Genomic DNA, 25,114 nt, shown 5'->3' on the forward strand with positions numbered 1-25,114 from the left:
GTTCCAAACATGTAAACTGAAAAGAGTCATTTTGGGGGTGAAAATGGCACAGGCTTGCTTTAAAAAAAGTTTTGATTGTCTTTCATGCTACTTTTCTTTCCCAACATCTTTAATTATACTCATATGCAAGGAAAATGGAAAATCATTCTTATTAGATGCTCATTTGAGTGGGTAGGATGATACATAAAACAGTGTTTGGGAAAGTCATATTCAAGCAACATGTTTTATTAGTTTCCAATATTATTTAGAATACTTCCAAACTGTAAGTGGTGGACCTTAATCTAACGATAAAGAAAATTATATTAGTTCAAGTAAATGATTAAATAAAATCTCAAGGGCAACAGAAGCATTCTACATGTTTGAGATTGACGGATGGGTCTGGATCCAAGCTAACAATGTTCTGTGCATCCTCAGACTCTAGGAAATGACATCTAGACAATATAACCACTGCTCTGCTAGCAATAACAGGCGAAGAAAAAAATACATATAAAAACTTTGGAGTAACTAAAATGAGAGAAATACCTTAGAAAGGACAACTAATTTAATATTTCAATTCATAGGAGATTTTTCCCAGTCACTATATCAGAGTTTTCAGCTGCAGAGAGTCTGCAGAGAGTTTTCTATATGGATGAACATGTTTTCTGTTAGAATAGTCCAGGTGGTAAAGTGACTGGCAATAAAAACTTGTGCCTCCATATACAGTAGATCTCTTTTATATATTTATGACATTTGGCAAATGTCCTGCTCTTAAAATCATGAGTGCATTTACCTCCCACTGAAGTAATTTAAAGCCAACAATTCTCTGAATCAATACAGCCAGGATCAGTAACTACAGGACTATAAAATCATTCCAGTCAAGTCCTTTCTTGTATAAGCAGGCTTTGCGATAGATGAAATGAATTTTCTTTCAGAAATATTTTAATTGCATAGCAATCTGTATGGTATCACGACTTCTTTGCCATGAAAAGAAGCAAAGGCTTTTTGGGCAATCACCAAAGGCTCAAATTTTTCCTTGCAACAATTTTACTGTGTACTCCAAGCAATTACATATAATTTAACACATATTACATTTAGAAAGGAAAGTCAATAGCTTGCCTATCATCCTAACCTTTAAAATATGATTAAAAATATCCATGACAGTGGAAATAATCCTGTATTTGTCCAACATTATATTTAGGGACAAGACTACAAAAAGGTTTATGTTGTAATTTTCCTCTACTCCATTACTCTAAAGAGAATGATTCATTTAATTAGGTAAATGCAGTTGCTGGTGCCCTCTCTGGTCACACAGTCACACTCTGTCCTCACCTGAGCAGAGAGCAGGGAGACCAGCTTACATCCAGCTCCTCCTTTCACATACTGACAGCAAAGTCGGTATCCACATAATGGCTGGAATTGACCCATGGCTGTGGGACCTAGGGAATTGTACCTAATTTTTGAAGTAATATTATATATATATATATAAAAGCCCTATTGCATTCAAGGCCAGTTTTCCAAAGATTTATTTTCTCCTACATGTAGTTTCTCACTTTCAAAAACTGTGAGGAGTGTCTTACAGATGAATGTTGTGTTAAAAGTTTGTATTCCATACATTTATTCTAGATACGCTTTAGACTTTAGATATATTAGAACTCTTGAAATACTGAAGTTTCACTCCACAAAAAGATAGAAGCACATTTTGAGGAATAGTCTTAAGTAGGCTGGAAACTCATGGGTAAGAGTCAGACACCAAGGCAACAAAGGGAAACCAGTGTCTGGAGTCTGCTGCAGGTTGCTCAGTCAAGGGGAGTCTGTTACAAAATTTTCTAAACCTGATCAGGAAACTCATGTGAAAATAAACATATGAAAATAGCCACACTTTTATTTGGAACAAGTTTTCTGCACACATACATGAAAAGATAATAACTTTTTCTGGGAATTACAGCTGTATTTATTTCTCCTTCAAGATTTTGCACAAAAGAGGTTTTACATTTACAACAGCTTTTGACAATGCAGTATCTGTATTTTAACACTACACAGATCATTAGCATTCATTTTTAGCCACAAACACAAGTCATACTGCTGAATATATCAAACCCTGTAAATTCTACTAATTAGTAACATTGGCAGTTGTGTGATATTTTATTGTCATTCATCAGACAGCTTTATTTTGGTTTAAAAATGATAAAACTAAATGGCTTTTATCCTCTGTCATTCTTCATTTACAATCTGATGTGGAGACAAACCCACACAGACAAACCCACACATAATATGGTCTTATTAACCGAAAGCAAATGCAACTGAAAAAATCTCTGCTGATAAAATTATGGTTTTGCAATTTCTTACAACACAATATACAAACTGGCAATCCAGCAATTCAAGACAATGCACATCCTAGAAAAAAAAGTTAATTTATCTGATAACATTAAAAATCTTATATTTCTTTTCAAGTAACATTTACAGAAGTTCTTATTATCTTTACATTAACTCAAAAATCACAGCCTGACTTCATTCTAACTGTAAAAAAAAGTCAGATATTTCTTTCTGCATCCATTAGAATAGTTTGCAGCTGTTTTATTTACATGGCTTTGTTAGCAATTTATCATCTTACCTTTAGAAATAAATAAAGAGCAAAATAAAGTACAAGGTATTCTAGATCTAGTCAAGGATCTCAATGTTTGTGCTAAAAGACAAATTAAATAGGCAAAAAGTCAGTCCCTCAGTTTGAACATGGAGTTGGGAATATAAACCCATGAAAACGTAAGAAACCAACATCTACAGATGCTTCAGCATGTGCTTCCCTTAGGTATTCATACAAGTCTCAAGCCACAGATGTCTTTCACACGGAGAAGGATAAACTTGTTTAGCAAGAGAAGCTTCTGCCTCAGAAGAGTAAAATACCTGTAAACAGATGTGTTAGGCAGCAATATTAAGCAGTGTGTCCAGCACTGCACTGCCAGCAAACCCTGCACAGAAGCCTGGTTCAGCAGCCTGAGCAGATGCACAAATTGCCAGATGAAAGGTACCCCTCACTCACATCACCCAGGGAGGTGCAAGTCTCTGCAGGCTGTGCCACATAGCAGCATTGGGGTGTCTCAGCTACCCCAGCACATCTCAAATGTCAGCAGGTGGCCACATGAAAATCCTACCCCTAGCCAATACAGGCATTGGCCTGAGGCAAGAGATTCATTTTACTGCTCGATGTGACCACTTCAGAAGGAGAGCAATTTCTCTTTAAATATTCAATTTAGCAGGTGCCCATTTATTATAATGAAATTTTGAACACGTGGCAGAGCTGTGGTTATTCATGTAGACACCTGAAGACAGATAACTTATTCCAGAATGGTATCCCTGCCTCAGACATTGAGTGTCACAGACTCCCCAAAATAAATACTAGTGCCAGCCAATCAATCTTAAATGCAGTAAAGGCTAATGAAATGTCTTTACAAAGAGGTATCAGAAAGAAAAGCATAATTACACAGATTGCAATCTCTATTAAAATCAAGTATGAGTTTGAAAACCTAAGTGAAATTAACAGAAAGAAAAAAGAGCCAAGAACAAATTATTTCCAGAGTATGGAAAATAGCCTCTTGAAAATTACCAATTATTATTATCAATGTAATAGCTGAGTTGTGCAGGAGCTGGGAAAATGTATACGTTAGCGGGGCAAGAAATGTTATTTTCTTCTATTTATCTTCAGAAGCCCTAAAAAAACTAAGCATTTAGAGTTTGAAAGGTCAAAAGTAGACTCCCCAGGGCCTTTTTTTTCCTCATGAAGAAGACAGAGATTTGATTTACCATTTTAAGTCTAAAGAAAAACTTAATTTTGAAATATCACATCAGAAGTTCATAAGAGAAGCTTGATTTCAGAAAAGTCATCTTGCTGCAATTTATCACTATCATTTCACCAAAAAAAAACCCTTCAATTTTTTTTAAAAAAGCTTTATTCGAATGAGTAGAAGCACATAAACCATGCATAAAAATCCAAATGGTGGATAAATATCTTTTGGACACAAAATTTTAGATAATTTGATGAGAACAAATCAGCACCTAAAACAGGCACATCTATATTGAGCTAGAACTTGCAAGAGCTCTTCCTCTGTAGTGTGAAGAAAAATAAAATTCTACTAGAAATTAAGTATTTGTGTTTACACGGTAATTGAAATACCATGGCAGAGGGAGACTTATATTGTTCAAAAATGTGTTCTTACACACAGCCAAAAAAAAAAAAAATCAGTCATAATTTAATTGTTCTCTATGTTTTGTTTAACAGTTCAGCAACTACCATAGTAATATTTGAGGTTTCATTTCATAAAAACTGTTTACTCCCAGGTGGCTGTTTTATTTTTTAGAATGTAAGAAATTAACAAAATAATGCCTTGCGAATATCTATTTCACTGAGAGTTGTCAGGAAAGACTGAATGTCTAATCTTGCATAGTGACATTACACTGGCTTGTTTTCAAAGATAAAAATCTTGAATTCTATTTAAAATGAGATGATGTTCCACAGCAATATATAACAACCAGTTTACTGGACAGGTGGAAGAAAACAAAGGCATTCATCACAAAGAGATCAGACTGCTTAAAGAGAAAAAGGAAAGCAGCACAGATACATGGATTTATGTCCACCAGGCCAGAAGTAGAAGCATTTTTGCTCATGTCACAGACTTTGAATTTGAGTTATTCCTAAAATCAAATGATGAAGTGGAATCATGATCCAAGGCTTTCTAAGCTTAATGTACTTCACTGTTCCTAACTACCTGCATTTTTTTCCAGTCTGTCTCCTTATTTATGATAGAGGAGAGAGAAAGAGAGACATTACTCTTTCAAAAGCTAATCCTTGTCTTCTTTCTACTAGAAATCACTTAAGTCGACTGAAATTATGAACATTAAAAAAGGGCAGGCCAAGACTGTATTCTGCTGCAATTCTACAGATACAAAAAGCTAGTGAAGAGGAGCAGAGGCACTGTCATGATATCCCATAGCATGAATTCAGAATTGATTTTCTTTACTTGCTGGACAAGAGCACATTTTTATACAAAGCTCTGTTCATGTCCCATAGCTATTTAGGGTCTGTAGGAGGAAATGTTGACAGTCTCTTTCTTAAGACTTCTTGTAGCTAATACTTCAGCCTCTGCCAACTTGGCATTGCAAGGCTTCTATTGGACTCTGTGTGGGATTTGTAAAGCCCAACAGATCGAGAAAAATACTTTCCTCAGAGAAACCTCGGGGTTTTCTCTTAGGAGATAAGTATTATGAAATGTATGTTGCTTTAATGATTAGAATTTTCTAGTATATAGATGGGACAAAAACCTATGGACCTACAGTAATTAAAATCTATACTTTAAACCACATATTTGTGTTTGAAAAAACAGTTTTATATCTTTTAATGGCTCTACACTGAAAATATATGAAGATTTGCAGTGACTCTCCAGAGGATGTAACAAGTATCATTTCAAGATGCTGAACTATTTATTGTTTTAATTAAGTTTACAATTAACATTATAATACAATTTATAGAGGTTTAACTCTTTCCTCTTTCAGTAATACTAATCAAGTGGACCTTTGCAACAAAGAGCAGATACAATGTACAAACTGCCACTAACAGGCAGTGTGCTGCAGACATCATTGTGCTTCAGAATAGTTAAGCATTCTGCATTTTGAATAGGCATAAAGATCATGAACAAGCAGAAAGTGGGAAGAAATTACTGATATTTTTGCTGCAGAATCTTATTAAGTATTTCTGGACTTTTGTTTCATGAAAGAACTGTTCATACTGCATTTGACACATACTGTATTCTGAAAGTATAAAAGAACACAGAAATAGCTCCTGTCAGATTGGAATCTCGTCAGGCCCAGTTTCCTTCCCAGAGTGGCCAGTAGGAGATAACTAAGTAAGAAAAACAGCATCCCAGCATGGTGTGTGCAGCACTGTCCCTGTCTCCAGCTCTGCTATTCGACAAGGAAACGTTTGGTTTAGATTTCATGAGATAAGAAGAAATGGCTATATAACTATATTAAGCCACTTAAGTATTCATTGTCACAAAGCAATTACTGTCCTCCTTTAACTAAGTCTAAGATGGAATTGAACATCAATAAGTCATAAGAACAACATTGTTTATTGTAAAGTGGAAAGAAAACAGTCTCAGAAAAAAGACAGCTGTGTTTGTATGCTGAAGAAGATTCATGTGCACAGGTTTTCATTTACCTGGAAAAAATCAGGGGGAGAAGCCACATCACCAAAGGGAGGAGAACTGGTGCTGGTGGGTGTACAAAAAGTGAAGTCTGTGCTTTTCCAGGCACTGAATTTTCATTCAGGTGAACTTTTAATGCAGCACAGTACTACTCCTAATATGGTTTAGGACAAACGAAAATCAAATCACTAAGAGCTGTGGCACATAGTTAGAACATTAATCCCCCCTTCTGGCATTTCAGTAAATTCTAGACAGTAAAGCTAATCCTATACAGTATTTTCAGCTACAAAACTGTTATTTTAAAGTACTGGTCTATTGTCATGCACAGAGCAAACAATTTTCTGCAATGTTCACAACTTCACAAATATGTTTTTAGTTACACTATATTAAAAGTTTTGTCAGATCAAAAGATCCTGTGCTGTTGATTCTCCTATTAGTGTTAACATTGGGGATTTTTTCCTTATTCTTGTTAAAATTGCTGCTGCTATGAAAATGAGATCAAACCTTTAGGCACATTGGGACCTCTATTTTGGATAGAAAATCAGCTGCTGCTTTTACTTACCCTTGTCTCCTTCTTCAGAGTGAAAATCATTAGAGGCAGGAATTCACCTTGACATGTACCTCTATTTTCTTCACAACAGAGTTGTTTAAAAATTTAAAAAGGCAATGATTGGTGAATTGCAACAGAAGTAAAATCGATAATGAAAACAGCTTTATCAGCTCTCTAACTGCTCCTGTCTATGTATCTTCTGTAAACTTGTTACTCTTTCTTTCAGGTTCCAGAAGGATGTTTCACATTGGGGGTGGGAGGAGACCCAGTTTATCATCCTGAACTAGGTGCCTGAATTAGGAAGTGCTTCCATTTTGATCATGGAAGTGATTCTGCTTTTCCATTGTCTATAGAGAGACTGAAATTACATTAGACTCATAGTTCCATTACCGAGAGTTGGGCAGTGGGAATATGTGACACTTTGAAACCTGCTTAAACAACTCTGAGGATGACAGAGAGACTCATTAAAGTTCCATACATCTTACAGCCCATTACAGTTTCTGGGCACCCAGCAGTCTTGTTCAATTGTGCATATGCATGTTTACAGAAGATGAGAGCCATAAAAAATAGGAAGGAGAGATTTAGTGTCTGCTGTAGTTTAAAATGGAAGGTATGACTCTGGGCTGTAAATTTACTTATATATAAAAGAAGATTTGACTACAGATATATAGAAATCAATGTAATATTTATGTTCAAGCATACCCAAAAAATTATTCAATGAAATAATAATTTCAATCCAAGCTTTTATGCTGAATCTGCTCTCCAAAGACTATAAGTATATTATGGAATGTTTGCTTCATCACCTCGTCTAATAACTAAAGCTAATTTAAGAATTCATAAGTTCCGAAGATCTTGTTGAGTGTCAATAATGCATCAGAGACTTGCCTTAATAACATCTAACTAATGAAATAATTGCATTTACTCCTTACTTTTTGTGTGGACAGGAACAAATTTATTAAAAAAGCAAAAGTATACGGATTTTAGCAAATTGTTAGTTTCATTCATTAAAGAAAACAAAAAATACAATGCAAGCCAAGCCATCTTGACATCACAAATTCCTAGTTTCTAAATTATATAATAAATAAATACAGTATTTAGTACACATCCATATGTACCACCAAAACTGATGTGGACAGCAAAGGAGTTTGTGTTGTGCACCTTATCTCTATGATATACACTTTTCCAGGTTTTACTTTAGATTGCTTAATTCTAGCTTTACAGACTGAACATAAAATCACAACTAGAGATTTGGATTTAGTTTCCTGCAAAAGAAGCCAAACTATTCATTCTAAGAATGTCCAAAGACACAAATCAAAGTACAGTATGTGGGGAAAATAAGGCCCTTGACTTAATAATGCAACATTTATTGCTGCTTCAGCACTACTGTAAAATGAGATGTCCTCACTGAGTTATTCCATTTAGCTTTGGTATCTATTTAATGAAAAGGGAATATTCTATTCAATTAAAGTACACAGCATTGACTAAACGGCTCTTGGCTATTTTCACCTCTTTGAACGCTATGTTATCAGAGCAAAGGCTCAAAGCCACAATACCAAAGTAAGCATCATCTACATCAGGAATATATGATCCACATGCTATAAATCTGTGGTGTCTGAAGAGTTGCAGACTTGAAAAGAAAAACTTTACAACCATTTTGAAAAAAAAATGTTGAATTTTATTTCTAATTTAAATCAATTAGCTAAATATGAGAGTAAAGGAAGACAGTATATTAAAAGACTATTTCTTCTTTCACGGGTTAGGAAAAGTTTTACATTTCTTACAATTACTGAAACCATTTACCGATTTTCAAACCTACGTACAGAAAACTGATATGTTCATCTTCCCCTGAAAAGATCACTAAATTTTCTGGAATAGTTTCTTCTAGTCATGCATGTGCCCCAATCCCTAGAGGACATTCCCAAGATGTGCCAGGCTCCCCAGGGTGCACCCATGCTGTCAGTTAAGCTGAAATGGTGTGCACATGCTCTTAGAATTGGAAAGAGTAATTTGATGTTCCCTCTTTTATTTCATTGCCAATAAGGATGCAACTCTCAATATTCTATTAAACGAAAGGTCTACTTAGGCTGAACAAAATCACATAAATGTCTGCTTTAGTAAGACAGAAGCAAATGAAAGTCCAAACATTTAGTGAAATGAGTCATCATTACCTGCATCAAAAATCATATCAAAGACTGAGGAAAATGTTTACACTTTCATTTTACTATTTCTACAGACATTAGGATCTGATAATTTAAGCAATTTTAGCTTGTGTGAGTTTGTTTGGGTAAGGTGAGAATACCAGAACTTTCTATTTTATAACACTCTGCTGAACAGACAGAATCTGTTGGTAGCACTGAGAGAGACAAGTATTTCCACAGGAAATAATAGGATCCTGATTCTCCTCCATGTCCAGGAAACTTGGAATGGCATGTAATTAAATGTCAGTTACAAAGATAGAGAACTGAGGTCAGTTACTTTTGTCTGAACATGAACATTTCAATTGCTTACAGGTCAATATATCATTTGGGGCAACTGATCCAGAGAAAAGAAGTGATTGACTATAATCACTTTAATGATGCCACAAAATTGTGCAACTCACAGAGATAGCAGACTTTCTAATGAAAAAACCTCAGAAGCGGGAATCTGCAGAGGTCTCAGTGACTTAAAAGCCTTGACATAGGATATTTAGGACCTCTGCAATGAAGTCATGCTCAGACAAGCCTCTAAAATTAAAATTCTAGACATAGACAAATTTGCCTTTTTACTTTGACACATCCTGTAGTGCAGCTGTGTGGATTTCCACACCCCATGCTCTGAGCTGGAAGATCTTCCTCTCAGCCCAAGAAGCTGACTATGAAACCAAACCTCTGAAAGATCTGAATGCATTTCTAGTGCCCACAGATCCTGGAAAACCCTGACATGCTTGTCCTCCTAGCACTTTAGCATTACAGCTGATTCCCTGCTCTATCCTTCCTCTCTCATCTTTGTCTGTGGCAAAAAAGTACAATCAGGTATTTTCATTACCAGTTTTCCCTTTCAGAGCTATGACACTCAGTCCAAATAGTCAAGCAAAGCAAAAAAGGTAGCATGAAACTACTTCTGTACAATTAATCTAAAAATTCCAATTTTTTTTTCTTATAAAATAGTATAGATTTTGTAAAAGAAATAGATTGCATTCATATTGTTTTCTATAGCTTTGGAGAAAAATATATTAATACTGCAATATTAAGCACCTGGTTTCTTCACTTCTATTTTCCAGATGAACATACTAATACTATGTACAAATAAGATGCAATAAATATACAAAGCCACTATAAAGTTAGTGCACACAGTAAAACATAAAGAACATTTTCCTTGAAAGTTACACATTCCAGTTTCTAGTAATACAAATCTACAATGCCAATTTCTTCCAGAATATAAACACATCATTCATATACACACATACATCCTTGAATAATGTTGGTTTCCTTTTATTTAGCCAATTTTCCTGGCAGAAGACTTCTATATGTGACTCATAGTTAATGGGTAAAAAAGTATTAAATATTACTCGATGTGATAGTCAGATTATAGCTAGGGTGAAATTAACATATATTAATGTCAGAATAAAATGTAACAAATTACCAACCCAAAATTTTATTTTCATACTATGCTGAATCACTATTTTTGCTGGTTATTATCTGTATTCTATACAAGATATTCTACCCCTACATTAGATTGCACTTTAAAAGAGGGAGAAAAGACATATGGAATTTTATCATGAAGAACAATGCACAGATTTGAAAGATGTTATACAGATACAATTATGAAAATGTTTTCTGATTTTATGTTGAAAAATTCTATTAAAAATCTTACATACCATGCAGAAAGTTTATATGAAATAATTTTTTAAAAAATCTAGTGCTATCTCAAGGTTAGCTACCCAAGTATTTAATTATTATTTCTAGAAAAGTAACTAAAAAGTTATTTTATCTAGCCTGAAAATGCATTAATTGTAATCTTCACAATCACATATTATTCCACTGATTTTTGAAGTGTCATTACTCTCTGACATCTCTTTTGCATGAGTACTTAACTTCCTAGTAAAAGGCAGTTATCTTACATATCTTTTGGATTAGTAGCATCTTTATTCTCCTGCTGTTTTCTTCTTTTCATTTTGTCCAAGACCTATATTAGCCTCATACAATCACTAATGGAGAAGTTTACAGAATGGTACAATCCAGTGATTTGCACTCCAGTATTTACAAAAATGTTGTGGAGAAGTAAAAAACCAAATAGTTATTTTTTACTGCAGGTACAAAAAACAAAAATCCTCCACCATCCCCCTCTTTTTTGAACATCGTACTCTGTTCTATACCTAATAAAAACAGTATTTCTTTGAAGATTTAAATCAAGACCTTCACTATTTCAACTTTTACATGTGTAGGAAAAAAATAGGAGTTTGCTGCTCTATTTCCTTCCATTTGCAGATGCATAAAGCAGTTGCTTTAGAAAATGAACCCTGTTCAATTTATAGCAAGTGTGCTCTCATTTAGTCTAATCTCTGCTGGCTCAGCGTAACATGCTGTCTTTACAGAGAGTCTACCAGAAAAGGAACCTTAACAAGTTTTTTAACAGCTAAGGAAGAAAAGTAAAATCCTCGCTTTAAATGTGAGTATATCTCATAGAAATATACTGGTGTAATATTTGCATAATAAAAGCATCATAAACAAAATAAATAAAGGTATAATGCACTTTTCCTTTAGTAGCTGAGCATCTGAACACAGAATTGCTTCTTTCATAGCAGACTGATGACCATGTTTACCTTTTTATATTAAAAAGAAGTAATTAATTTTGAGAAAATCATTAAATACCCAGATAGTGTACTGTCAATTGTCTCTTGATCTCAGATAAAATAACTTCAAGCTTGCATCAGCTATAATCCTCGGAAATACCTTTCATAGTTCTACCCTGCAATGCTGGAAAATTATCTCAATGAATTGATTAAACTGAATCAATTCAAGATGCCAGGCTGAACTGCAAAAACAGTCTTTTCTTCCAACCTCAGAACATGAAGGATGTTCAGTCTAAATGGTTTTAATCACAATGTACTGAACCTCCACCCAGAGTGGTGCATTCAGGTCTTGGATTATCAGCACAGGAGGGACAGGGCCCTTTTGGAGTGAGCCCAGAGGAGGCACAAGGGGATCAGAGGGATAGAGCTATGAGGAAAAGCTGAGAGAATTGAGGACTTTGGGGTGACCTTATTGCACCTTCCAGTGTCTAAAGGGGGCTACAAGGCAGCCATAGATGTTTTTACAGGGGCATGTAGTGACAGGACAAGGGAAAATGGCTTCAAATTGAAAGAGGATAGGTATAGATCAAATATTAGGAGGAAATTCTTTGCTGTCAGGGTGGTGAGACACTGACACAGGTTGCCCAGAGAAGCCCTATCACTGTTACTGTTCAAAGCCAGGTTGGACAGAGCTTTGAGCAGCCTGGTCTAGTAGAATTTATCCTTGCCATGGCAGGAGGATTGAAACTAGATAATCTTTAACTAGATAATCTTAATCTTCATTTCTAAATTCTTCAATGACTGCTGAAAAACTGTGTGTTTTAGCTAATTTTTTTGCACACTGGAATGTTCACCTTGCCTGAATACATATTTAAATAAGCTCATGAGGTAGCAGTGACTCTTGAAAACAATGTCACTGGTTGGATTAAAAGGAGGTATTAGTAAAAAGATCATTGTTGCATGAAGATAAAATGTTCAGCAAATGTTAAGCATGGAATTGGCTTGAACTTCAAAGTTTTCTGACTGCTGTCTGTGTGTTTCAGACCATACAGTTATGAACTCACATTACGACAAATCCCCTTCTGCTATAGTAAGTTGCTGTGAGCATCTTGGACTCAAGCCCTAGCTAAAATTACATTTCTTTCTTTATGTCCCAGTTTTGAAATGTTCCCCCTATTTTCTTCATAAAAAGCCCCAACTCTAAGATCTGATGGAGAAATCAGACCTTATAAGGTGCTCTTATTGCTAAAAAAATGACGATCACAGGAAAATTTGGTGCTCAGTATGAGAACAGTGTCTGTATATTCAATTCAACATTGATGATCCCTTTACAGTTCTGATTATTTTCTTATAGGAATCAGAAAATATAGTTAAATGATTATTTTACTTTACATTAAAATTGTTGAGAAACTATATTCTAGATTCTGTACATGACAGTAGAGAAAAAGTCTAAATCTCTTTTTCTGTAGAAGTCATAGCTTTAAAAACAATATGAAAGAAAAGAATAAATAAAATAACTACTTTAGCTTGAAGAAAAAATATCTTTTTTTTTCTGTTGGAGAACATAGACTATGAAAAAAATATTTTCATTTTTCCTCATATTATGCAAGATTGAGGGTAAGGAAGGTAACTATGCAGTTCTAGGTGTATGAGTAAGTTAAGCAAACCTCCTTCCTCAGCAAGAAATTCACCTAGGGGATATTTGGTTTTTTTATAATCTATAGCAACAAGAGCAAAATTCATCTTTCTGCAGTATAGGATTTTGACCTTGTAAATAAAATTTCTCAGGCATGCTTTCCTGTTATTTTCCACATTTCTGTATTGAAACTGTACCTTAAAAATATGATCGGTTTTTGTAAACCATTGGAAGGGATGTTTGACTGGCAATGGGAACAATTTGTGTCACTTCTCCATTTCTTTCTATAGACCTTGTTTCTGTAACAAAGTTGAGTAATTGTCTCTGTTAACTAAAACATTAAAATAGTTCTCTAATTTTGGTGACTATCCACACTAACCAATGCATGGACACTTCAGTCAATTAAATTTGTCTCCCTTTAGTTTTCTATTTTTGAAATCTGTAACAATCAGACAATGCTTGATTAAAAACACAATATTTAATAGATGTATTATCACTATATCTTTGTTCTTACATAATCACAATTATTTAAGCCTAGTAAAAATGCAAGATAAATGGTAGCCAGCTATACATACTCTAAGTAGTGGCATAAAAATTAATTTCAATGAAGTATGATAGGTTTAGAAGAAAATACATGCAGTTGTAGCAAACTGAACTTGAGTATGCCCTTGAGAGAAGTTTTATATCAATTTCAGAATTTTTGTCCTCATATACTTCTCCTTCAAAGGGTTAGTTAGAAGTATTATAGCAAAAATGTACTAGAGGTTCAGGGTCACATCAAGAGATGTCAGAAAAGAAAATCCTTAAAATCTGCCAATTCTCTGAGCTGGACCTAACGAAATATTGTCTTATTGGGGTTGTAGGATTTTCTATTTGGTTCAACAGCCATGCAGTTACAGGGAAAGAAGGGGCAGCACCTTAAGGTTGAAGGAGGAAAGCGAGACCCTACAGGTACATGCACACACACACACATTTCCCCCAAGCTCCCAAGCAAAGCAGACATGAAGAAAAGCAAACATTGAGTCATCTTTGCCATTTCTTTCCTAATTTGCTTGTCCATTGCTGGGAACACACCATGAATGTTTCTGTTAACTTCTCCTAAAAACAGCTTCCCCATGTCTCCAATACACAAAATTGACACATCTGAATTCTCATTTGCCTAATTCAAACTTAAGTATAGAGTCTGAGTTTTAAATGGTATCTCAATTTATTTGTTTAAGAGAAGCACTATAGATGTGCACTTTTAGGGTGAGGAAAGTTCTGCTGTTAAGCAGATACATTTTGATAGAAGTGATGCAGAAAGACTATCTCACCCTTACAATAGTTAGGTTTAATTTTGGCAATGCTTTTGGATTACATAACGAATAACTTCTAGAATAAAAATGTCTCAAAGAAGAACTTCAGGAAATCACTTGACAAGGCTATATGGATAATATGGGATTGTAAAAAGACAGAACTAAATAATATTACAACTCACTTTTTTAAAAAACAGAAAAGTCCATGTATGATGCTTTTACACCACATTCTAGGTCCTCAGACTTGTGAATAAAGAAAATTTGAAGTAATAGTGATATGGATTGCCATAGTGATAACAATAGCAGTAGTATAACAATCTGATTTGGTTCTTATCTTCCAAATAGGAATTAGGAAGAGGAAAGGCAAGAAGGAAAGGCAAGAATACAGAAGAAACAAAGCTCAACATATGGAAAATATCTTTTTACCTCAGTAATCTGTCTCTCAAAAGATTTTGACCTTAATTCAATGTTGTTAAAAAGGTCTGCATACCAACACATTGTGACTTTGCTTTTCTCTTGTTCAATAGAACCATCTGCATTGTTTTAGGCAGCTTTTTACTATGTCTTTTTAGTATTAGGTTACTGAAATAACTGAAACAGAAAAATCAAAAAACACTAGATATTTCTGTGATAGCAAATGAAAAAAACACAAAGCCATTTTTTTTTATTGAGGATAGATGTGAATCTCATCTTATTTACCTAAATTAGATGAAATAAGCCCTTTGAATCTGAAAAACTGAGTCACAAATCTGAGTTTCCATAGTGATCATAAGTGTAGTTTGAATAATGAGACTGATAGCATTATTAAAAAGTTTAACAGTTGAGAAAAAACAATCTTATGATTTTGGTCAAAACACTTTGGAAAGTAAGAAATTTTAGAACTATTTTCCAGCATAAGTAACCATACATTTTGAACTTGGGATCTTTCAGATCTATAATACTTGCTCTGTGAAAACCCTCAGTGGCACATATGTCTCCAACCATTAATAACCACCAGTATATTTCATTTACATACAGCAGCTAGATCTTAGTGGAGGTGAATTTTGCAGAATATGTGTTCCCCAAAAAAAAAAAAAAATCCAAAAACAAAAATCCCAAACAAACAAAAAATTAACCTGACTGGGGAATGTCAATTCTCATTATTTATCCCAGATTTATGGTATATATTTCTTCTCACTGATAGCATTACACTGAGAGAAGTTTTGTAAAAGGAAAAATGGAAATAAAACCTGAATACAACGAGGCCTTTAGAAGGACACCAAGATGTGGAGAAACCCTCAGTATTAGAAGGGAACATCTTGCTGCTCCTAAATTTTGATACCACTGAAATGTGAGGCAAAGCTTGCAATCCTTTAATTTGGTTGCAAAATTCAGTGCTGAGAACCAAATTTCTGAAGAGTGAGGAGTGAGGAGTTCTGAGTTGCCTAAAATGGTCTCATTATTAATATTTTAATTCCAGATCTACTTGCTTATGATAACTTTAGTTTGAAGGGAATTATGTAGCATCCAGATACTAAGTGTACTATTTAAATCTGTAGCTATTCTAGTAGAAGCTTTCATTATTTAAATTCTATTCTGTATTGTCTTTCAGAAGTTATAATTTAAACTGAAATCTCTGGTTGGTTTTTTGTTGTTGTTGGTTTTGGGGTGGTTTATTTGGTTTTTTTGTTTGTTTGTTTGTTTTTTTGAAAAAGCTGGTCTTTACATGATGCTAGCAGAACACAAATGTGTCTTTTCACTTACATCAACTTGTTTTCTCACCAGGAGTCTTGCAGATAGCCTTACCAAGTAGAACAGATGCAGGAACAGGGAGCCACAATGTGAATTTAGGGCATGCACACCTAAACCTTATACAGTTCTGCTTTGTGGCAGCTTCTTTCCGTAAGGGCTGGAGTGAAAAGAAAACCAAACAGCTAAAAACTGAAACAAATGATTTATGAATCCAGGATGTTATGGCTGTTAATAGCCTTCAACAGGATTTTTTTCAGCTTTGGCATTGCTGCAGGGGTCACAAATTATTTACTTGTATCATCACTCATCTTCAAAAGGCATGTTCTGAGTTTGGCTGCAAGAATGAGAGAAATGCATAGACACTGTACTCCTTGGAATATGTTGGAAGATAGTTTCTACAAAGAAGACTTGGGAAACCTGCCATCAGCTTGAGCTATATGGATACTAGACCTAGCATAATCAGAGAGTAGTTCAACAAACTGAGACTGAATTTAACAATAAAACAAACAAATAATATTAAATATTCAAACAATTTCTAGGAAGTTTCCTCTCAAGCAAGTATCATGAGATCTGAAAGAGAGGCAGTAAATATATCACAAAATGTCACAGAATATTCTGAGTTGGAAGGGACCCACAAGGATCATCAAGTCCAGCTCTTAAGTGAATGGCCTATTCAGGGACTAAATCCACAAACCCAGAAATATTTAGCACCATGCTCTGACCAGCTGAGCTGATCTTGGGGACAAGGAAGCCTTTATGTCACCAGAAGCAACAAAAATGGACAACAATTAAAATAATACATTTCCTTCTGCTAAAAAGAAAGGACATTTTTCTAGATACCACAAAATAAGAAAAAGAATGGGAAGGGCCACAAAGTTAAATTGGAAATGTAGAATTTAGCTGGACCTGTTTAAAAAGGGGTAATGGTTTAAAACTAAAAGAGAGCAGATACAGACTAGATATAAGGATGAAATCTGTTACAATGAAGTGAGTGAAATAATGGAACAGATTGTTCAGATAACCCAGAGAGGCAGATGGTAGGTACCCCATCTCCGGAAACATTCCAGGTCAGGCTGGAAGGGCTCTGAGAAACCAGATCTAGTTTATTGCTCATTGCAGGGAGGCTGGACTAGATGACTTTTAAAGGTCCCTTCCAATCCAAAATATTCTGTTTTTCTATAAATGCACTATTAATTGCATAGCACCTAGTTAATTTAAAAAAAAATCCCCTTAGTTGTCAAAAATGAGGCACAAGAAGTGTGAAGTTTTCCTAAAGCTGAAGAGCAGATAAGTTAGGATCTTAGACTTGCACCCACAACCGAATTTCCCAGCTGCTTCCCACACTGACCTCCTCATTTCAGCACTGTTTAGGAGAAAAAAAAAATTCTACATTTAATAAACAAACAAGTTTCTGGATACTTGTTTAAAGAAAAAGCCTTATACTTTACACCCTTACTTTTAGCACATTTATACATTTATAGCAACATTGGCTATTACAGGTCTTTCTCACAAAGATATTTAATATCAAATGGAAAGTATTACAGAACTATCCCAAAACATTTACCTTTTTTTTTTTTTTTGGTCTCTATTAAGTCTGACAGACTATGAAATATTGCAGATGGAAGGCTGTTAATGTTCTTAACACTTTACTGTGAAGAAAAGAAGGATGTTCTCATTTGAAAAGTTTGGAAAGTCTGTGAAGGTTATCTGAAATAATCAAATGAGAAGAAAGAGAAACAGGCAATTAATGATATCTTCCCTGTGGACTGAGAAAGCTTCACTAAAGGGAGAAAGTTATCTTTCCCTTTATCATTTTGTGGAAAGATCATTTTAATACATAGAACTACAATTATTTTTCTCTGGTTGATGTAGTACTGTAATATTAAACAGAAACAAAATAATAAATTTTTTTACTAGGTAAACACTTGTTTCTTCCATGGAACTATACACCATCACAAAAATACTCAAACTGAAGCTCTGAAGCTTTAATAATTGCATTTTGAAAAGAACAATATATTAAAAGAACCTCAGAAACCTAACCAGACCAAAATGGATTAAAAGAAAATAAAAACCCAGTATATTTCAGGAAATAAAATTAATCATCATTGGAAGATTTTATCAAGATAAGCCTAGCTTTTAATTCAAGTCTTTCAGTGTAAAATATAATAATGTGAATCTGTTGATCATTATTCTCTTAGCTATGAAGCAGAAAGTCAGAGAGTTCAATATACAAACTCTAATATGTAATATTAATATGACCCCATTGATATCCTTCCTTCCACTTCTCAGAAAAAAAACTTTTACATTTCAAAACCTGAAAATGTATTGAATTATTTACTGAGATATTATGGTGGTTCCAACTCTCTCTACAATGCACATGAACTGTCTGCTAACACAGCTGAAAGTTCATGGACAGACCCTCCCCTGCAGAAAACAAAGGCAGTCCATTTTATATTAACTAATTACATGGCAAAAAGACTGCTACATTGTGCAAACTGTCTCAAGTGTATTTTTAAAGTCACACCTTAACAGGTATGATTCTGAGATATTTAACTTATCTTCTGTCTAACCCTGAAACTTTGTGCGCAGTAATTAATATCATTACTATTACCTGAGGAACTTCAAAGTGGCTTCTTACTCTGATTCTCCTTCTACTTTTGAACTTTGTCAGAAATACTATGATCCTAGATCAGGAAGAAAACAGAACATGACCCAGGAACCTAAATTTTTAATCCTAAGAGAACACAGTCTGGTACTATGGCAATTGCAGTATCCAATAGAGTTGTATTTAAAATCAAAGCTGTAGGAAATGTTTGTAACCACTAATTATGATTGTCCTATAGAGGAAATTAGTATTACTCCTCTGTTTGAAATTAAAGGTGGGCCAGCTTGGTGAAGAGAACTCCAATATCAGGTTTACAAACAGCAGAGAAACAAGAACTTGACATTGTTTCTCAGTGGTATATCTCTTTGTCTGGGAGGATGGAGATGTGGGATCTGATTCCTGGCCTCTTGGACCAGCTTCAAATTAAATTAATAAATTTGTACAAATATATTGATGCCTGTGGAAGCAAGGGATAAAACAGACAACTCTAAACATTTGAATTGTCTACTGGGAAAATGACTGTCTTTTCTATACCATACCTAATGAAACTTCCCTTCTCCTCCAGTACAGGAGAGCTGCACAGAGGAAGTGCAGAGCACACCTTTTTTGCACAGGTGTGGGATAAAAGCCCTCCCAAACATTCAGATACATAAATAAAAGCTCAAGCCATATAAAGGAGTTATCTAGACTCTAGAAAAAAGAAATGACAAAACAAATGTCGCATTTCTATCTTACTGGATAGTTCTAATAAACACACTCATTTGGGATTGTTCTCAGTTGGCTTTTTGGTGTTTTTATGATGCTACTTCAACACTCACAGAATTCACAGAATCACAAGGTTAGAAAAGACCTTAAAGATCATCAAGTCCAACCTATACCCTAACACTTCAATTAAACCATGCTCAACTAAAACATACTCAACCATTCCTGTGTGATGTATGACTCAGTCGTCTAAAAGAGAGCTCTGAATTGCGTTCAAGTGATCAGACTCTATATGTGTTATCACTAGCTTTCACAAATACAGAATACATAATCTGTATTGGGACTATACATAGTCCTAATTATTCCTGTACTGAAAGGCATTAGAGTCTGTCCTGCCAGAACTGCAGTGACCCTACAGCAGTTCAGCTAGCAGTCACAGGGACACCTCATCCCAGTGGGATGGTGTGTCACCATTCTATTGTTATTCAGCTACAGGAAAAAAAAGATGGAAACCCCAAGAGCTGAGTATCTTCCTTATCCCTGATATTTATCACTGTATTCATACAGACCTAAGCTGCTACCTGGCCCTTCTTGCTGACTATTGGGACCTCCCAATAGCAGGCTAAAGGATGATCGTGTCCTCGCTGAAGGTACTGACTCTTTCTCCAATGAAAATTAAACAATTTCTGTATGATTTTGCTCCTGTATCCTGCTGCACTACAGATGGAAATACAATGAGCATTTAAAACATCCTGGTCATTTGCATTCTTTGCTTGCTTAGGACATCTGGAAAATTTATAAGATCTTTCCATGCACTTAGGCTTAAAAGTATGAATTTATGTGAAGAAATTATTTTCTTTTCCAGTCGTAATGTTTTTTTAAGATATTTAGGGGTTTTGAAGTTAATTCCCAAGTTTACAGTCTGCTGTTAAGAGAGTGCTTGGAATAGCACATGCTTTGTCTTCCACACTGTAAATCTTAACAGTGCAGAGCACTCCATGTTTCACAGACAACGTAAAAGATACATCACAGCCATTAACCTTCCCCTCAGCTGCTGATAAAGTAAAATAGGCCCATTCTTTACAGTAACAGTAATGTATCTGTTCAGATAAATATTCCTCTTGCTGCAATAAAGTGCAGCATTTTACAGCTGCATACCATCTTTGCAAACTATAACGTGGCAATTAAAATTGAGTATGAACAGAATACTAAGTGAGGATTTGAAGGCAAAAGGGGATGAAAGACCTTTTCCTAAAACTTTCCTCAGCAAAATCTGAAGTTCAACATATAAATCAACATTTGCTTATGTGAATTTTTAAGTCTACAGCAAATATATAATATTAAATTAATTTCTGGTAATCATTTCTTGACAGTTGTTAATTTGATATAGTTAAGCATATGTTTATGCCTGGCATTTTTTTATTGCGCACAAGCTAGTTATATCAGGAGGCTGCAACTAAAGGACTCATGTAACTTAAAATTGAGGAAGCTATTTTATAAATATATAAACAGAATTATACTTAAAATATCGATAATTTAATAAAATTTATTATGATTTCATAATAAGATATTCAGAAGCTCTAGCTTTGTCTCATTTACTATGTAGCCTTGTGCAAATCACTAACAGTAATCTTCTCTCATTTTCCCACACCCACAAGACAGAGTTTTGTATTTCCCAACCAAGCAGCATATTTAGGATTAAATCAACACTGACTGGGAGGATTGGTTCATCACATTTATATGCAAGGGTTACTTAGTGGTCTAAACCAGTGAGATCCACTTAGAGAATGCCTTGTACATTTATGTGTACATTTATCCTTGACTGATTCCAGATAAGGACTTGTGATGCTATTACACCTGATAGTCAGGATTTGCACTTTATAATAATACTAATACTTCTGAGAAAAGAAATCCATTGATGGATCTTATCATATAATCTTATAGTCACATCATTTTTTACTGGGTGGGGCAGGAAAACAATACTTGCCCAGTTTTCCCCAGCCTATAACTCAGAAAGAAGTTTTTTTATTTACTTCTGTAAAAGAAAATAATAGCTTCAGAAACACAGAAGCATAAGAATGCATGCCACCTTATCAGTTTTGACACTATTGGAAAATAAATGTTAAAATACTGTTTTCAGGTATCACTCTTAGCATCATTTTAGTCTCATGTATCAAAATCCACTTCAACCAGCCACATTTTTCAAAACAATAATTTATCATAAATTTCATGATCAACAAAGTAAAAAGACAAAGTCATTTTTCTGTGACTCTCTAGCTGCTTATCCCACAGGACCATAGACTTCATGCCACCCAGAAACTCCTAGGAACACATTTTTTGCCTAAATAAGGGAACCAAGAGAAATTTATAGGATTAGAAGAAATTTATAGGATTAGAACCTAACAGTCTAACCTTTTTTTCCAAGTGTATGAACATGAGATGATGGCACTAAATAGAAGGCACAAGAACAAACAAATTAATGCAGTCAGTTTGACATATTCTTGGGTTCAAAGACTATAAAATAACTTCAGTTTCTGCGTATACCCATATGTTTCAGAAAAATTGTGACGTTTAAAGCCATGCTGAACTAAGTGCAAAACATTTCTCATCCCTTTTGTGCTCTTAAAAATGTAATGCCCAAAATAACAGAACAAAATAACATAAAGTGAAATGAGCTATACATAGGCCACTGCCAAAGATTTAGTTTTAAAAAAGAATATGAAAAGATATATTTTTGTCAGTCAAAACTACTTGAATCACAATGCTGTTATGCTTCTTTCCACACTACCAGATGAAGAGTAAGAAAGCAAAATAAAAATCTTTCCCTGCTCAATCCCCTCAGCTCTTATATACTGAAATAATCTGCAGTGGAATGAAAATTTTCAATATAAATTTCAGCATTATTAAATGATTCAATCTATAAATATCAGGGTATAATAAGATGACATGTTTCCTAAAATGACACTGATTTTTAGGCTTACAGTTGCTGAACACTTAAATACACTTTAGTCAAATTCCACCTTGCAGACAAACACTTTCTAATAAGAAGTAAGACAAAGGAAATTATCATGTGTCTGAAGGTAGATTAAATTCTCACGAGCACAGTTAAAGGGACATGCAATATGATGCAGATACACATTAAACATGCATCAGATAGATATGAACATGGTGCTCACGTGCACACCAGGACATGTTTGTGTGGTGTATGATAAACAAATATGCAGGAGTAGCTCAGGCAGTCTGTACAGTTTTAAACTGCCCCTAAGCCTGCTAAGCTGATTCACAGCAGTGAATGAGGCAGAGCTTTGGGGCTGTATGCAAACCAACACAGGGTTCATGTTTATTTTTACCTTGGAATTTGTTGTAGTTATGAAAAACTGAACACAAAGCAGAATTCTAGGAGGGGATGTAGGTTTTACTAAAGTGCATAAAGATACTCTCAAGCATTGAGTGGAGAGTATCTTTATGGTGGAGGCATTATTAAACTGCAGAACTTGAAATAAAGTGTTTGAAGCACTTATTTACTGCTTTACTCATGATCTTTGCCTGATGTTTTTTCCATTGCTGTGCTTTTAGGTGCCATGAATACTTTTCTGCTTTAACCATATGTAAATGCATATCTTAAAAAAACCCAAAAAACATCCCCCCACCCCCCCTAAAAAAAAAAAAAAGAAAAAAAAAACAAACAAAACAAAAAAAAACCCAAAAAATCCTCCTAAATCCAAACAAACAAATAAACCAAATCTCCAAAACCCAAACCCAAGCCAACAAACTGCATACCAACAAGAAAAAATGACCACACATTTTATTTTTAAAATACATAAATGAAAATAGTAATAGCAGTAGTGTCCTTACAAACAACAGATATCCATGGTCCCAACTGCCAGAACTTTTCACTATGCACCTCTCTTTCTTCTTTTCCTACATCATGTGTGAGGGCTCTGAGAACAGCTTCTCTTTTTTCCTTTTTTTTTTTTGTCCAGCTCTGAATTTAGTTTGTTACTAAACTTTCAATTTCAGAAACAAGACAAAATACATAGTAAAAACTGCATTTCTAACAGTAATTCTAGTAGAACAACAAGGAGCAAATTTCAGCTTCTGTGCTTCAGCTGTCACCTTTTCTTTAAACCTTCAACTAAAATTTACTACTATTAAACTACATTAACAATTTTCTGTTGATCATCTCCCAGCACTGCTGTGGAGGCTTGAATGTTTAGCTGTTAGCTTCTGTGAATTTTAATAATGCCAAGTATTGTAATATCTATAATTCTATATCTTATGCTTGATTTATACCAATTTCAGCTGTGAGTGACACTTTGCTTGCAGTCAGATCTGACCACTTACTGATGGTGGCTGCCCTATTGTTTGAAGTTCATCTACCCCTACAGCTCTGACCTAAAGGTAGAATTTCACGTATTCCCTCATGCTCTCACAGGCACTTGCACACTAGCCCAAAGTCAAATTAGAGATTTGACATGGTATCAAACAAATCTTAATTCCATTCCATTTCTTATTTAGTTTCCAATTTAGTTTTTCTAATAAGATCTCTTCAGATTAATTAAAGTTAAAATTATACCTATGAATAATACAAAATTCAGCCATAAATTCTATGTTGTTTTTCCTTCTGAATTTGCAAAATGTTATATGTGCTAATCTCAGACAAAACTGCATCCCAAAGAGTTAGAGAGGATCACTACTAATGTTCTTATGAAAGCAGAAAAAGTTTCACAAACTGGCAAAGTGCTTTGGGATATATTGTATTATATAATTACTGTGGAAATCCTGAACATCTGATTGGTAAAAAAGCCCCAAAACTTTTACAAGGTGACAATTGTTGCAAGCAGTGAAGGAAAGAAGAGAAAGCAATTGTGAGCACTGAAATGGGAAACGAGTAATCTCTGTGGTTAGTACAGCAGTTTTGATGAATGTTGCCAGCACCTGAAAAAGCCTTTCTTTCTTCTAGAAAGGAAAGGATCAGTACAGAAAGATCATCCAGAAAGTTTTTCAGTGGCATTGCTCTTTAGATGCTGCTACAGACTTGTGTAAGGCAAGTCTGATTAAATGCAACTGTCTCTCAGTTTAAATAATATATACAGCTACGTACCCGACTCTTTTACTACATCTGCATTAAAGGTTAGATCTAACTTAGCTCCTAAATTCCACTAATAATGTCTCCTTTTTGGCTTGTAAAAGGCAGGGTCTTGAGGTTAAAATTACTTAATTAAAATCCTGCTTTGAGGTAGCCTTGTGAATTTCACACTTAGAAAGACAGATATTTGTATAAATATGGAATTTTTGCTCTGGAATTTTACATTCCATACTATGACATAGGAAAGTCAACTTTCTACCAAGCTACTTGAACAATCTTCCAACTTCTTTGAAGCCTATTATTTTAAAAATTTCTCACAGCACATTTAATGTTAGTTTTTTGAAATTCATTCTGTTATGGAACAAGCAGATCATCCAACCAAATATTATTTCAATGCTCAGAGAAACAGGAAATTATGTTATTTTAGACCTATGCTAATTCCATAACAAACTTTACTGAAATATTTCATTGGATCTGTAATAATACTCTAATTTATTATGTAAAGTTTTTAGCATTTATTGTGTTAGTCACATTTTCTGTCTCAAAGCACAAATAGAACTGA

The 25,114-nt window shown here is 34.5% G+C and overlaps 1 protein-coding gene across 3 annotated transcripts in view; it reads right to left on the reverse strand.

The window, feature by feature from the left end:
• The window catches only part of IL1RAPL1 (interleukin 1 receptor accessory protein like 1), a 680,356-nt gene that overhangs the window by 454,548 nt on the left and 200,694 nt on the right, over positions 1-25,114 (reverse strand). The window lies entirely within an intron of this gene.

This window comes from Anomalospiza imberbis, chromosome 2 (assembly GCF_031753505.1).
Source record: "Anomalospiza imberbis isolate Cuckoo-Finch-1a 21T00152 chromosome 2, ASM3175350v1, whole genome shotgun sequence".
NCBI classification, from domain to species: domain Eukaryota; kingdom Metazoa; phylum Chordata; class Aves; order Passeriformes; family Viduidae; genus Anomalospiza; species Anomalospiza imberbis.